We start from the raw sequence: 16,729 nt of genomic DNA, 5'->3' as shown, positions 1-16,729 counted from the left end.
CTGAGTGTATTCTTTTCATGCATTAAAGTCCATCCAGGCAATCTTGGGCAAAAAAGCACCTCACAAGAATTAGGTAATAGACATCCTTCTGTCTACTGTTCTGTCTCTTGGAACATCAGCCTCATTGTCCAAAAGGTAATACACATTTGAAGAAGCAATCTGGAAAAGCTCTAAGAGTGTATGAGCGTTGTCTCCTAAGGAACTCTCACAGAAACGTCATAGAACTTTCAGTTGCCTCCCATAGCCTAGTTCTGTGGGTAAGGGGAGATATGCCTGTTGGATTGTTCATCCCTTGTGACTAAATGTTACACATAACATAAAGTAAGAAAAATTTATTTTCGCATAGTCTCTGGGGCTTCTATCCATAGTTCTTGAATCTGCTAATTCTGGGTGGCTCCATGATCAGGCAGAGCATTGTGAGAACAGGAACATGTGCCAAGGACACGGTCCTCACGGTAGACAGGAAGCATGAAAAGAGGAGGGTCCAGGTATAAGCTTCAAAGTCACACCACCAGTGACCCGCCCCCTCTAGGTAGACCCGACCTTCAAAAGTTTTCATCGCTTCACGAAACAGAGTCACCAGCTGAGGACCAAGCAATGACCATAAGAGCCCTTAGAGGCCATCTCAGATTCAAGCCATAAAAATTTTAAAATGCTGCCAAATAAAACTGGTATTCTGGTGTGTCAGGCCTCCAGCTGAAATTTCTGTTACTTTGGAAGTAGAAGTAATGGACAAAAAGTTGTATGTGTTTGATTCTTTGTATTCCAGGCCTGCCTAGACATTACATAAGTATAATTATTTATGTAATGTCTAGTTAGGCATTACATATATTATGTATGTATATGTAATTACAATGTGTATATACACAAATATATAACTGTACATTATAATCACTCAGTATATATTTGTAATAAAGTATATTATTATAACCAGAGAATCACCAAGGTAGTCATATTTAAATACTCTTTGGCACGGTGGCCTTACCTTTTATTTGAGAGAGATGACAACAATAATTATATTTCAGAGCATCACAAATGAGCCTTCCATCTCACAGAAGCTTTGAATCTAACCCTCAAATAACTGACCACCCTGTCCTACACTGCTGTATCAAGGTGAGCATTACTTTATCTCCAGTTTTTCTAATGAAGTTTAAAAGATTACTAGTATCACTTACTTTGTAATGTGTGTTTGTTTTCTTCCATTGCAAAGAATGAAAATGTATAGATTAACCTCTTGGCAGGTGAGACATTTGGAAGAGCTATGAGGCATCTCAGCTGTAGGGTAGGAGCAAGGACTACTACCATTCAAGACAGCCTTCTGGGGAACTAGTTTGCAGAAATCATCGTCCAGCCTCTTCTCAGATCACCGACAGGCTCTTCAATGTCTCCCTTGTTCTCTGTAACCTTACCCGAAGGGATTGCGGGGCTCAAAGCAAAGAACCAACCCTGGAGCTTTATTAATGAACCCATCAGCTAAATTACAGTCATCATTAAAACTGCCAGTTAACGGCAAAATGTTTTGACTATCAAATTCAGAGAGATTAATCATTCTTTTAAATATGCTCTGTTGGCAACCTAACTCTTTTTTTCAGGTCCTGAATGTCATTTAGTATGATATCTGTTTCTTCCATTTTTTGCAGACCGGCAATTAAATGAAGGACAAGTGGGTAAAACAACCTTTGGGGGAAATTTTTTTTGAATGCATTCATGATCGATCCTTTCAGCATTAGAAGCCGAAGGTGAGCTGCTAAAGACAATGGCATTTCCATTTAGTACTGGTGGAGAGCTTGGGATAACCGGGGGCAGACCAGACATACAGGCATTTCAGACTGGAGCACATGTGCCAGAGGATGAGAACTTTTGCCAACAATTCATCTGTGACATCTTGCTCAAGAGAAAAGGGAATTTTCAGAATGCTATAAAGTGATAAAAGTCAGACGATGTCTGGTGACTTGAAAAAAAAATAAAATATTGACTGAGAGAGCAGGTTTTGTTATAAAAATTGACAGGGACTCTGAGACCTGTTTCACCATGATTGAATTGGGTCACATAAAATGGCATCACTGGCTGTCCTTTCTCCTTTTCTTACTAATACTGAGACTTAGAAAATTGCATCAGCTTTGTTTGCCTCTGTTCTCTTTCTTGCCATTACCATGATAATCTGTGGTGCTTGTTTCAATTTTGGAAGCACTGCCAGACTTTTATTTTTAAATTTTTAAAATGGAATGAAGTGGGGCTACTTACAGGAGTTACGAGGGACATTTGTTTTTTAAAGGAAAGTCTTTCTCCCTGGGTTTGCAGCAGGAGAACGTGGCCCCAGGGCGTGAGCTGAATTATGTCAAGCCAGGCCACCAGGTGTTCTTCCTTGTGTCAAGTCCACCTCAGATAATCGCTGTAAAACGTTCTGCGTTTGAACCCGGCCCTCAGGAAAGTGGCGCTCTGTGGGAAGGTGGCGCAATCTTTAGGCGGTGGAGCCTAGCTGAAGGAAGTATGTCCCCTGGGGGTAGACCTTAAAGATATTTTTATTTATTTATTACTTACTTATGAGAGGGAGAGGGAGAGAATGGTCACATCAGGGCCTCCAGCCACTGCAAGCTCTAGAAACACACAGTGATTTGTGCATCTGGCTTATGTGGGCTCTGGGGAGTCAAACCTGGGTCCTTAGGCTTTGCAAGCAAGTGCCTTAACTGCCAAGCCACCTCTCCAGCCTGTCCTTAAAGATTTTGTAGTCCAGCCTCCACTTGCTGTCCTCTGTCTCTCCTTCCTTTGTGCAGGTACGGCCATATGACACAGGTTCCGCCTTCATGGAACTTGCTCTTGACACTGTGAGCCAAACTACAGCCCTTTCCTCCCATAAGCAGTTTCCCGCGAGGTATTTTGTCACGGCAATGAGAAAGTAACCAATCCATATCTTAATTGTCTGTTTTCACCAATTGCTTCCTTCTGCCAAACTCCAATGAGAAAAGTAACACATTTCAATATAAATAATCCTGTTTAGCTATCTAAGTTTACAATTCAAGACATTTTCGTGCAGTCAATGACCTGATGCAAAAATACAATTACAATGCAGAATGTGGATTGATTATTGATTCACCTGCTTTGGCTTTAAGTATCAGATCATTAAAATCATAAATTACTTGATGCTGTAGAAGTTTTCATACAGGAGGCCCAACACTGGCGATCTCATAGAGGCCTTATCGGGCCAGTCACAGATGTTACCAACACAGGGCTGTCACTTCCGACACCGCGGGCCTTCCCCGCAGGATGCTTAGCTTTCTCCTCCCGTGTCATGGATTTCGACTACAGTCAGTGAGCTTCTTTCATCCAGCCCTGCCCTTTACTCACTCCTCGATGTTTTCCTTGGTCGTCTCTGGGTAGGACCAGCAAGAAGAGATGGTAGGGTATTCAAACAGCCATCATATAGCACCTGTCTGCTTTTCCTTCTTTCTTTAGCTCCCAACTCTTAAGGGTCAGCAAAAAGAAAAACATAATTGGAGAAAACTCATTTGTCACACACCTCTTCCAGCTTGATGCTAGGTTCCATGCTTTCCCTGTGTAATTTACAGTGGCATCACTCCTGCTGTGCAGGCGAGGGAGTCTCACTTCACAGAGGTTAAGTCATGTTCTCAAGGTCACAGAGTAAGAGAAGGGGGAAACAGAGGAGCCCAACTTTTTCTTCCCAGGGCATTCTCCTGCATCCATCTTACTTGAACTAAAAGTTCATTGAGGTGTGGATTGGAGACAAAGAGGGCCTAACCGAAATGATGAACTGTGAGTCCTGCATGACTTAGTAACTTGTTGCCAATTTAACAGATAAGCAAAACCAACATTCCTTAAGGGAAAGTTAAGAACATTAATATTCAAAAGAATTAAGATTTGAATTTGGCACGAAGACATTATAGTATACAACCACTATATGGTATAAGTCAAATGAAATTTTTAGGCAATTTATAAACCTTATATTCCATTTTCAATATATTTGATGTATATTTTAAAGGCATTTGCTAAACAATTATTTCTGTTCTTTAAAACTATCTGGTCAATATTCAAGGCAATATTATAACCTTCATAAAGATAATAAAACCTTTCATATTAGTGTTCTCCTACTGGATACTTCATCAAGATTCTGACTTAAACATTTTTAATACTAGAATTTGCACTGAACTACAATTAACAATGCAGAATAATAACTAAAGTTGCTACTTTATGCAATTTTCAATACTTAGGAACTAGAACTATGCTGACTTTATTATGCCGACTTTTCATTCCAGTTGAAGTACATTAGCTCATATATAAGCATAAAGTGCTTTTGAATTCATTCGTTGGCAAAATTCACCTACTCCAGATTTATTAATTCTGTAAATTATTTACTCAATTGTTTTGATACTATTAAACATCCTAGTCTATATATGGCTCTTCTCATTTTGTGAGATAATTGGTTAAATACTTCTATCATTTATAATAACTTTTTCTTTCATTTCTAGTGGCTTTTTACTTTACTTTCATTTTCTTTTCATTTTCACTGAAAATTTGTACTCATGGAAAAACAAATGAGTTTTTTTCATCTTTATACTTCAGTTTGTTGGAAGAAAGAGTTGGGGCTAGAATACATACCTTTAATCCCAGCACTCGGGAGGCAGAAATAGGAGGATTGTCGAGAGTTCAAGTCCACGTTGAGACTACATAGTGATTTCCAGGTCAGCCTAACTAGTGTGAGACCCTATCTCACAACAAACAAACAAAATAAATTGTGGCTGGGAAAATGGCTCAGTGGTTAAATGCACATGTTTTGAAAGTTTGCTGGCTTGAGTTCAATTCTCCAGTACCTATGTAAAGCCAGAGCAAAAAGTGGCCTATGCATGCAGATGGAGTTTGTTTGTAGTGGTAAGAAGCCCTGGTGCACCCATACTCTCTCAATCTCTCTCTCTTGAAAATCAGCAAGTTAATAAAATATTTTCTAATTTTAATACAGAAATTTTGAAGATGAATAGTTTCATGAAGAAGGAATAATTAGAAATCAAAAATAAAGACAAGTGACCAAATCTTCAGTAAGGCACAAGGAACTCAGCCTATATCTTTTCTATTTGTTGCTGAGAAGGCTGAATTGGTGAAAATACTAGAGTTTGGCATAAGGTTAGATCCTACAGGGACTTTAGCATTTCTCAGCTGGATGGAATTACTAGAAACTTGACAATAAAAAGCCATAGATACAGCATTTACACTCCCTTGGAGTGAATGGAAAAATTCCAAATATATAGCTGGTGCTTTATAAATAATGATGCATTACTATTCTGATGGTTTTGCATAAAAATTATAACTTTGGATTCTAGGGAGATGAATCAGCAGTTACAGGAGTTTTTGGGGGGTGGGGAGGGGTAAACCCTGCTGGCCCAGGTTCAACTCCTTAGCCAAATAGCAGGCATTCCTAGGAGAATCAAGAGACACTGGTACACACACACACACACACACACACACACACAACTAAATAAATATTTTTAATTGTAACATTTTCAGCAATTCTTCCCATTTTTATACTTGAGAGCACTTTTAGGTTCTTTTCTATCTGTTCTATTACTTCTTGTCCACAGAGGAAAAGTACTGATGTTGAGGGCTAATCGGTGAGGGAGGTTCCTGGGCCAATGAACCTGGAGCTTTCCTTATTAGGCTATATAAACTTTCTACTTGACTTGCTGGATGGAGCCTGAATTTCTTTTCTTTCATGTGATCAATGTGACAATGGAAAGGGGACTCTTTCCAAACACAGGGTCTGATAAGGCAGCAGGCCTGAGAACAGCCATCTCCCGTGGTGTAACTGTCCTCACATTGCATGTCTTAACTTTCAAAGTGTTTCAACAAGGGCTGAGCCTATAGTCCAGGTGCTAGAACCTTCTAATGCAGCCCCAGAGCCCAGCTTTACCCTCCAGAACATAAAAATCATGACTTGGAAGCAAATTCTCTCTCTCCCTTGCCTTGTTGTTCCACATGAATATAACTGAAGTGGTTCCTAATTGAGGCCCTACATTCAAAGCAAACACCAGTGCACAGCCCCATGACAGACCTGTTGTGAACAACCCCTAAGAGCCCCAGTCGTGAGTGAAGTTGAAACCAGAAGGGCATTTCCAATGGCGAGGGCCAGAAGGAAGATGTGGTCATAAATCCAAAGAAGCTGATCAACTACACCCAATTAAAAGGAAAGGAATATTATATGAAAACAAACATTCAAATAATAACAGAGTTGGTTGCTGAGGATGCATAGAATGATTCAAGGTTTAAAACAGAGATGCCCTTGAAACCTGAGCGTGAACGTAAGCACCTGCCACTCGTATTGGCTATGCTAGGGGCTTCTCGTCCCAGTGATTACATTTCAGTTGAAAGTTCTTAGTTCCTTATCTCATTACTTAGCACAGAATTTGTGAGTTAACCCCCGTCCCCACTTTGTACAAGTTAGTGCTCTCTAGAGAAACAGAAGTGATAGAAAACTGGATTTAATACAGGACGCAGGTTGGTCAAGTCCAACAGCGGCTCTGTACAGACTGGGGAGGCTGAGAACCAAAGAGCTGCCCAGTCCACAAGGCTGGCCATCAGCTGGACATGCATATCAGCAATCCCTATCTGGTACTAAAGGTATGGAGGGTTCCTGGAGAGTGAAATGCTGAGCTCACTGAGTTCCAGTGCCAGTGAAGTCTAGCAGCCACAAGGAAGATACACTCACCAGCAAGGGTCAAAGGCACACAGAAAGAAAGGGTGCCACTACAAGTATGCCTGTTCTGGGTGGAGATGTTTCTCTCTTAGTTAATCTTTCCTAAAAGTCTCAAGAGATGTGTCACTTACTGGATTCCTGATCAAATTAAGTTAACAGTAGAAATTAGCCATTTCCCTGCCTGCCCCCATATACGCGCACATCTGTCAGGAATACACGTACGTGAGTACTCTCTTCCCACTAGACAGTTCCAAGGTAAAACATGCTCAGATTCGGGTTGCCAATTAGCACCATTGTTTGTTCTACTTATGTATATTTGCCTTGCATACTTTTGCCTTTGAATCTTTGTATTGTGTATTAATAACTGGTAGTTTCAAAAATGTATGGTCCCACAGATACAGGTCTTTTATTAAAATTAAACTTATCACTTGGGTCTTCCATTGCCTGGCTGGAGGAGGTGTCACTGGGGGTGGATCCTGAGATCCAGACCAAAGCTGTGTTTGGGGGTAGATCTGATTTCAGACCAAAGGTGTGTCAAGAGCAGTTTGAGCTTTGGATTCATGCTTGGTGCTTTTTGGTGCTTGCTGACTGCTTATCATATATTTCTCTCTCTCTCTCTCTCTCTACTTGGATGTATGAAAATAAGCAGTTTCTTCTGCCATTGATAGAACATTCCCTGGATCTATAAGCCAGAAATAAATCCCTATCTCTCATGAACTGTGACTGGTTTGGATATTCATCCCAGCAATGTGTAGCTGAGTAGTACAGAATTTGGTCCCAGAGAATCTGACCATGTGGATTTTGGTCTTTTATAACTTATGAACTGGAGGAATGTTGGTGGAATTGGTACTTGGGACTGAAAATGCCTTCCAGAGCATTAAGCCAGATTTTTTGTTTTGTTTTGTGTTTTATTTGTTTTGTGTTTCAAGGTAAGGTCTCATCAGCTCAGGCTGACCTAGAATTCACTACATAGTCTCATTAAGCCAGATTTTATGAACTATTCTTGTGAGAGTTTGGAAATGCACAGAAAATCATGTTGGCTTATGAACATTCAAAAAGGAAGGAAATGAAGCACAGAACTTTGTTGGAAGTGGACTGCTGACATAAAGGCTGGCCACATTCTGCTGTCCATGCCCAGAGAATTTAAGTAAGGTTGAATTTAAAAGTAATAGCTGGTGTTCTTGGTGGAAGATATAGAACTGAAATTTGAACACCTTAAAGTCAGAAAAATACGAACAAGTTTAAAATTATAGACACATATACAAGTTTTAGTTTACTACTATTTTCAAGCAGATTACCATCACTGAGGATGGCCAAGTGCTTGCACTGAAACCACAGTACAGATGCCTGCAGTGTATTCCACCCAGGAAGACTGAATGGCAGGAATACAAACTCTTTTGGAAGGAGATGACTGAAAGGAAGAATTCTGGAAAGGCAACCTAAGCTTCAAGGTCACAATCAATTTCCTCACTGGATTAACAAAATGGCTGTGAAGCTTCACACCATCCACATAAAGCCAGATGCAGAATGGAACGTACATCTGTGGTCCCAGTGGACCTATGACCATGGGAGACAAAGCGAGGAGAACCTGAGGCTGAAGGGCCAGCTAATTTGATATCATTTGAAATCTGGCAGCTGAACTGCAAATGGAAAGAAACTCTGACTCAAACAAAGTAGAACACAGACACGTCCATGCTGTCCTCAGAACTCCAGGTGTACATACACATAAAAAATAAATTTTAAAAATAGAAGACATTATTTGATTATAGTATATGCAATAAAATAGCAAGCAGCAACATTGTATATGATGATTTTTTAATTATATCCAGAGAAGCCAAAAAGATTCTGTGTTCCATCAATACTTAGCATTAGTAAGAGGATTTTCATTATTTAAAAATATTAACTACATTGTTCCTTTCAAATAAATTGATATTATCTCAGCTAAGCATGCTAATATTTTATGCCCCCATCTGGTTTAGGTAAATTGAAAACATAAATGCAGAACTATGGTATGATCCATAAATCGTACTACTAGATAAACATTGCCAAGGGACAGCTGCGTGCCAATGCTCACTGAAACACTATTCGTAGAGCCAAGGATGTGTGGTGGTTTGAATGGATGTCTCCTAATGGATGCAGGAGGTTATTAAAGAGGCGATGTCACTTGGGTGGACACTAGGATCCAGCCCTAGGGCGTGGGGGTGGGTTTGGAATTCCAGTTTAAGGAATGTAGTGTCTGAGCTCTGCCTGGGTTCCCTACAGCTTGGCTGCTGGGTTTTGCTCTTGACTTTGGTGCTGAGTTTTCTCATTTTCTGCCGCTATGGAACCTCCCTGTATCTGTATGCTTCAAATAAATGCCACTCCTCCCATAAACTGTGCCTGGTTTTAAAGCTCAAGCTAGAGACTTATCACTGTCCACCACAGTATGGTAACAATCCATGTGTCCATCAACAGAGGAAGAAAGAAAACAGGAGACACACACACAATGGAATCTAATTCCATCTTAAAAGGATGGGAAGCTGGCCATTGCAACAATGAATACAGAGGAAGTTATGCCCAGTGAAATAAGGTAATCCAAGAAAGACGGATGGTTTTCCTGATGACATTTTATTCCATGAAGTCTGTAATATAGTCAAATTCATAAAGCAGAGAATGGAGTTGTGGTTACTCAGAGCTGTTAGAGGAGAAAAGGATGAGCTGTTAAGAGGATAAAAACTTCCAATTATGCAAATTACATGGTTCTAGAGATAATATGCACAGCTCCTGTAGTTAACAATGTGTTATGCTACACTTAAAACTTTAGGAGGATACATGTCAACATTAAGTGTTCTTATAACAGCAACCAAAAAAAAGAGGCACAAGGAAACATTTGAGGTGATGAATATATCTGTTGCTTTGATGCAGTGATCTTTTCACATGTCTGTGTGTATGTCCAAATGTGACAAGCTACACAACTTAAACATGGACGGTTCCTACATATCAGCTGTGCTTCAATACAGTAAGAGGGATGGAGAGGAAGAAAGGGAGGAAGAAAAAGATACAGAGACACTAAGATCCATTTCCAGAAAGAATAAGAGGGAAAGTTATATTATGGTAAGCGGTAACTTAGCTGAACCACTAGTGTGGAGCTTCTTTAAGGTAAATGCCAGAGACCAACCTTCTGCACGATGCAGGGGTAAAGTTAAGTGTCCTTGTTGATGAAGGGCTCGGATGTGAGTCACGTCTTCAGTTTGCGTGTTCCTAAAACACAGATGACAAGCTCCCTCGGCGCTGTTCTAGGGGCCTTCCTCGTCTCTGTGCTTATAAAGAAGCCTCTAAGGAGAATGTCAGCAAGTGCTATGCAAGGAATTAAAAGGAAGGATGGAGCATAGCAAGTTTCTGTCCTGAAATGAGAGCACCAAACAGAGTCATCAGTACACTCAGTCCTTTGAAAACAGTATACCAGAACACGCTGAATTAAGACGATCCTCCTAAAATTTTCTGAGCAGTATTTCTGGTCTTCACTGTTTCCCGCATGTAATCATCCAGTAATGGAACCCATGTCCTGAAAGTATCTGTTTGCTTATGTTTATACAAAACAAAGAAGTCCAAGCACATCAAGCAATGGTAAACCAGCCTTTACTCTTGCAATCCCTGGAGTATGCTGCACACACAAATGTGCACACACACAAAAGTTAATGTAAAGTAACTGAGTGGATCTTCCACTTATTTCTTAAAACCCTCTCTATGTTTCAGAATTGCAATTTTAGAAAAGTAATAAACAAATAATTATTTTAGAAAAGTAATAAAACATAAAGAGCACACAAAGTACTTTGTACTTGTAGTTACTTGTAGTTACTTGTAGTTTCCTTCACATCGCTGGGAAAAAGCACCTGACTAAAAGCAGCTGGTGGGAGGAAAGGTCTTTATGTTGCCTTGCAGTCTTGAGGGAAACTCTAGGATGGCAAGGCCAAGCATGGTGAGACTGCGGCAAGGCATCGCCTCTGCCACAACAGTGGAAGAAGTGGCAGGAGAATAAGCCAAGCTCTGGCAAGGAGGAGCTGGATATGACACCCTTAAACCCACCCAGAAACACACCTCCTCCAGCAAGACTCCACAGTCCCAATTGCCACGAGCTGGGGACCAAGCACTCAAAACACATGAGTTTATGAGGGACATCCATTTCAAACCACCACATTCCATCCCTGGCCCCATAAATTCATGATCATCTTGATGCAAAATGCATTCAGTCCTGTTTTAAAATTACCCATAGGTTTTTCTTTCCAGTACCAACACTGTTCAAACATCTCCATAGTACAAGGTATCTTAGCTGTGAGCTTATAAAATCAAAAAATACACAATGGCATGGAGTAAACATTCACACTCCAAAAGATGGCATTGTGCATAGCAAAACTAAACCAATGAAAGATCTAAAACAAATCAAACATCCGCAGTTACAAGTTGGACCTTTGTAACTTGTTATGAAGTGTCTGGGTTTCCAATCTTTCAATGGTCCAAAGGGAATATTCATGGCCCAGGGAAAACTCCATCCTCAGCGAACAGCTCTCCTTGGAAGCCATATCACAGTTCTGGAATCTGTAAACTCCTTAGGTCTCCATTGCAACCTTTGGTTGAACTTCATAGCTTCATGCAATGGCCTTAGTGGGTCTCTATACAGAGATTTCAACTCTGCTTCATGTTGCTGCATATGAGCAGCTATTGGAAATGTGTGCAATTCATAACCCTCTTCCATGAATTTTTCATGCTTCTGAAACCAGTTCCAGGTAGGTGCTATAGCAAATCCATAAATGCAAGGGGAATCAAGCTTGACCTAGAAAAGCAGGATACTCCTTTGCCATTCTTCTTTCAAGCTCCCTTCTTTCAAAAGAATTTGTATTCCTGCTAGCTCAAGTCTTCCTTGGGTTGGGTTTCACCCTCAGAGCATCTTTTCCATAGTCTTGATGTAACACAGTTGCCCCACCTTTAATAGTGGTAATACTCTTAAGTGACCTAAAATTAGTCTCTGAGCCTATAACTTCAAACTTGCTTACATCTCTCTCTGTTATATACTTTCTACTGAGCACGCCGGTCCTCATCTTTACTCATATTCTCAGAACATAGGCAAAGCACAGGCAGCTTTCCACCAGGAGCAGAGTTTGAGCAAAGTTTGCTGCTTCCCCTTAGAAACCTTATAAGTCAGGCCATCACAGTCTACAATTCTCTCAGGATTTAGCATTTTCAAACTCACCAGAATAGCCCATTTTTTGCTCTACTTACAACCTTGAAAGACTTTCCAGTCCAAAGTATCAACTTCTTCCATAGCCCTACCACAACCACATTCCAAAAGACTGAAAACCACATGGTCAAGTTCATCACAGCAGTGACCTCACTGCTGGCACTTTCTGTTTTGGTTACCTTCAAGTTATAGGCTTATAGCCTCAAAGGGGAAGCTCCATGATGGCAGGGGAAAGCATGGCATGACACCTCTGCAACAGAAAATGGAAGCAGCAGCAGGAGAATTAACCTAGCTCTGCCAAGGGGGAGCTGGACACAACACCCCAATACCCACCCCCAAAACACATGTCCTCCAGCAAGGCTCTACCTTCAGATTGCCACTTCTTGGGAACCTAGCATTCAAAGCACATGTGTTTATGGGGGACATATGATTCAAAGCACCACATTACTAAATTATATCAATATCAAAGAGCAGTTGATACTTGATCTGAGTCTTAATATGCTGTGAAAAATAGAGAATAGGGCCTTTAAGGAAGTCACATAAACATATAAAGGACTTGTGGAGACCTTGGGATTGCCTTAAGCATGTAGAGTGATCATGTGAGTTTGGGAAGGTCTGTTAGAACCAAATTATGAAAAATCTTGATGGTTATTTGAAAAGCTTTGGATTTTGTTCAATGAATCATGGGATTTTAGAGAAACTTTGCATAACCACAAGTTGAAGTAGAATGTTGTTTGTCTTTTGGAACGCCTTGAAAAGGTCCAAAGGAGAACTACATTATGAAGTTATTGCAGTGGTTTTAGAAAACAATAAATAAAATTTGATCCAAAGATAGAAGAAGTACATTATGTGTAAACATAGTTCCAAGGGCTTACTAACAAAGATGAGATGGAAATTATAAAAGAGAGCAATGAGTCAGGGTGGGCCCAAGCTTTCAGCCTGGGAACAAGTAGTGCTCCCTTTAGAGAGAAAAACAGGACAGGAAGGACCCAACAGGAAAGGCCAGACACTGGTGCAGGACTTCTAAGAAGCATCTTCATGAAAATGGTGCATAGAAAATTAGGTACTCAGAACCCACAGCTGGAAGGTTGGTGTTGACCATACATGTGAACTAGAAGATAATCCAAGGAAATAGTCATCCCATACATGTGGGTAGAGATGGAGGAAAGGAGATGGTCATCCCATACACGTGGGTAGAGATGGAGGGAAGGAGATGGTCATCCCATACATGTGGGTAGAGAGGGAAGAAAGGAGATGGTCATCCCATACATGTGGTTAGAGATGGAGGAAAGGAGATGGTCATCCCACACATGTGGATAGAGATGGAGGAAAGGAGATGGTCATCCCATATATGTGGTTAGAGATGGAGGAAAGGAGATGGTCATCCCACACATGTGGATAGAGATGGAGGAAAGGAGATGGTCATCCCATACATGTGGGTAGAGATGGAGGAAAGGAGATGGTCATCCCATACACCACTGAGTTAGGTGTGACGATATCCAGAAAGAAGGGTAATGCTGGGTAGATGGATTAGTTAATAAAGTACTTTTCATGCAAGCATGAGTACCTGAGTTCAGATCCTTATAACCCATGTAAAGCCAGATGCTAAAGGGGCATCAGCAGTCCCAGTGTGCCTTCTGTGAGAAAGGGGTGGAGACAGGACAACCTTCCAGAAACTCTAATGTGGGCACACCTGGTGAAAGAGGGTAACTGAGGCCCTGCCTCAAATGAGGTAGAAGGAGATTGATGCCTGACGTAGTCCTCTGACCTCTACATATTGACGTGTGCACTCACATGAACAAACACACACGCGCGCACACACACACACACACACACACACTCCCCAAAACCTTATTACTTTACTTAATTAGATATTTTGTAGTTGTCTGATTACTTTGTGTATATGTGATATTTTGAATTGAAAAACGATTACAGAAGGCAAGAAGCGATCAGTGATATGAGGAAGCTGGTACAATCCTGGCAGCTTCTATGAAAAGAAGGAATGGGATAAGGTTCAGAGTTTAAGTGGGGACAGGATCAAGAAAATGCAGGGTAAGTTCTGCCATCTTTCCTGCAGTTAAGGACAAGGAGAGTGAAACCCACCTCTCTGATGACGATTCCCTCCTTGCATGTTTCCTCTCTTTTGGTCCCACTGTACTTTGTCAGGTCCAGCCATCCACTCACTGTAAACGTTCCTTGTCTCACATTCCTTTAATTCCCTTTGAGATTAAGAAAGTGAAATGCACCAGTACAGACAGGCCCAGCAGCCAGAACACTTTTGAGGGTTTGATTGCTAAAGAATTATAGATGTGCCAACTGCTAAGACAGTGCTTGCCATGGTAACCCAATAGTGATATTCTTGTGGAGTTCCAAGTAGCTACTAAACATCATTGACTTCTTTTTTTTTAAATTTTATTTATTTATTTATTTGACAACAACAGAGAGAAAGAGGCAGAGAGAGAGATAGAGAGATAGAGAATGGGTGCGCCAGGGCCTCCAGCCACTGTAAATGAACTCCAGGCGCATGCGCCCCCTTGTGCATCTGGCTAACGTGGGTCCTGGGGAATCAAGCCTTGAACGGGAGTCCTCAGGCTTCACAGGCAAGTGCTTAACCACTAAGCCATCTCTCCAGCCCCCATTATTGACTTCTTACCCAAACATTCAGTAAGCCCAACTATTATCATTTCCTTATTATTTTTCTTTTTGCTTCTAGAGATCTATTTATTATTTCTAAGTGATTTTCTTAGCCTTCTTCTTTCTTCTAGGTATTCCCTAAATATTTTGAAAACCATAACTGACTTTTTAAAATTAGGATACTTCTTTTATAAAACCATATCTCTACAACCCCCAGTTACAAATGCAATTTCTTTTTAAAGGACCAACTTAGTTTAATTGAACAACTTTTTAAGGAACCATAAGTGTTATCCAAAATATAAAGAGTAAGTTTAAATAATAGTTTAGCCTACCTTTGTCTTATAAGTCTCATAAGAATTATAATCAAACAATTTACAAAGTATAGTTTATAAAAAATAAATATTTTTACTTTGATATATACTTCATTCAGTATTGGTTTTCAAATGGCCCAAAATAACTGAAAGCAATGTTAATTATTAATGTAGAAATATTCCTTTTTTCCCACTGTCATTGTCCCACATTTTTAACACTTGATTTTACATGTTCATGTAAATCAGTGCCTCTTCCAGAAAAAATTCTGTATTGCTCATCCAAATCTTTCTCCCAGTGGAGAAGCTGGCAGATAGAAACTAGAGAAAAGAGCCTTTCTCCTTGCACTCTCTTGTCCTCAGGCTGTGTATTTTAGCCTGTGCATTGGACCTCACAGCTAACCCAAGGCTGTGGCAGGAAGCTCGCTATCTGAGCATCTCCAAGCTTCGCCATTGTTCTACCTCCACGAAACCCCAAATTCATTGATTTCTAATGTGCTTCAAAAGTTCAAACGGCCCAAGGGAATGAGGGGGACAGAGCACTTAGTGATTGTCCCTCTACACTCCCAGGGTTTGTTCCTGGTGCTTTAACAGTGCCAACGTGCCTTCCGAAAGAAACATCTGTTCTTCGCTAGGAGCTCTGATTGCTTGTTGAAGAGCTCCACCTTATGGTGATTCTGTTTTTAAAAAGTACTTGGTTTACCTATCCTCATAGGTTTTACTTTGTAACCATGATTGAAATTGAGCATGTCAGTATAGTTTAAATGTGATCATTTTTTCTGATAAAGCAATTTATCTGTTGCCTCATCATTGGCACTTTGAGTCTCATTTTTATGGTCTTTTGAATATATCATATATCAGTGCTCATTTTGGCAGCACATATACTAAAATTGAATATATTTTATCAATTTACATAGAGTGCATGCTGGATCTAGGTGTTATAGGAATCCTTTTTGTCTGTCTCATTGTTTCATTAGTCACCTATATAATAATGCTTTTAGTTTCATTTCTTATTAACCCTTTCTAAAGTTTAGCATCATTCATGTCACTATATGCAATTGAACTTCTAGCCATTTCTTAAAACAATATAGTAAAAATAGTTCCTAGTCTTTTCTTCTTATAAAATCTCCAGTGTTATTAATTCTGAAACTGTGATTTATAAGGCTCCAACACATTGATCCCTATCTCTAAGATAATAAAGACTCCCATCCCTGTTTCCTGAGGACACATTCCTTTCTCCCTTTCCTCGCACCACATCTCTGGTCCCATCACTGTGGCTATCATCAGCAGGCAACACTGTCTTTCTGGATGACACCTGAACAAGTCAAATACATACTGTACGCAAATTTTGCTTTTAAAAGGTTTAAAACCTTATTGCTTTTGTATAAATAGCTAAAAAAATAAAGTAAGTTGTCATCTTTATTTTCAACATGTGCTAAAATTTAATGTTGCTACTCTCAACTGAGATTTTTCAAACTGTAGGCTTTATTCACCACACATTTCACATTGGGTTCAGTGTCCCATTTAAAACATGAAGTATGTGGAGCTGGAGGGATGGCTTAGTAGTTAAGGCATTTGCCTGCAAAGCCAAAGGACCCAGGTTCAATTCTCCAGGACTCACGTTAGTCAGATGCACAAGGGGGCCCATGAGTCTGGAATTCATCTGTAGTGGCTGGAGGCCCTGGCACACCCATTCTCTCTCTCTCTCTCTCTCTCTCTCTCTCTCTCTCTCTCTCTCTCTCTCTCTTCCTCCCTCTTTCTTCGTCAAATAAATAAAATTAAAATATTGTTTAAAACTTGAAGTTCTGCCTTGCAATGTTGTTTTGCTTCAAAAGAGATAGGAAGTGTACTGGGATCACCAGTTTTGGGAAG

The sequence above is a fragment of the Jaculus jaculus genome, chromosome 14 (assembly GCF_020740685.1).
Source record: "Jaculus jaculus isolate mJacJac1 chromosome 14, mJacJac1.mat.Y.cur, whole genome shotgun sequence".
Classification (NCBI taxonomy): domain Eukaryota; kingdom Metazoa; phylum Chordata; class Mammalia; order Rodentia; family Dipodidae; genus Jaculus; species Jaculus jaculus.
Note: the sequence above shows the minus strand (reverse complement) of the source record.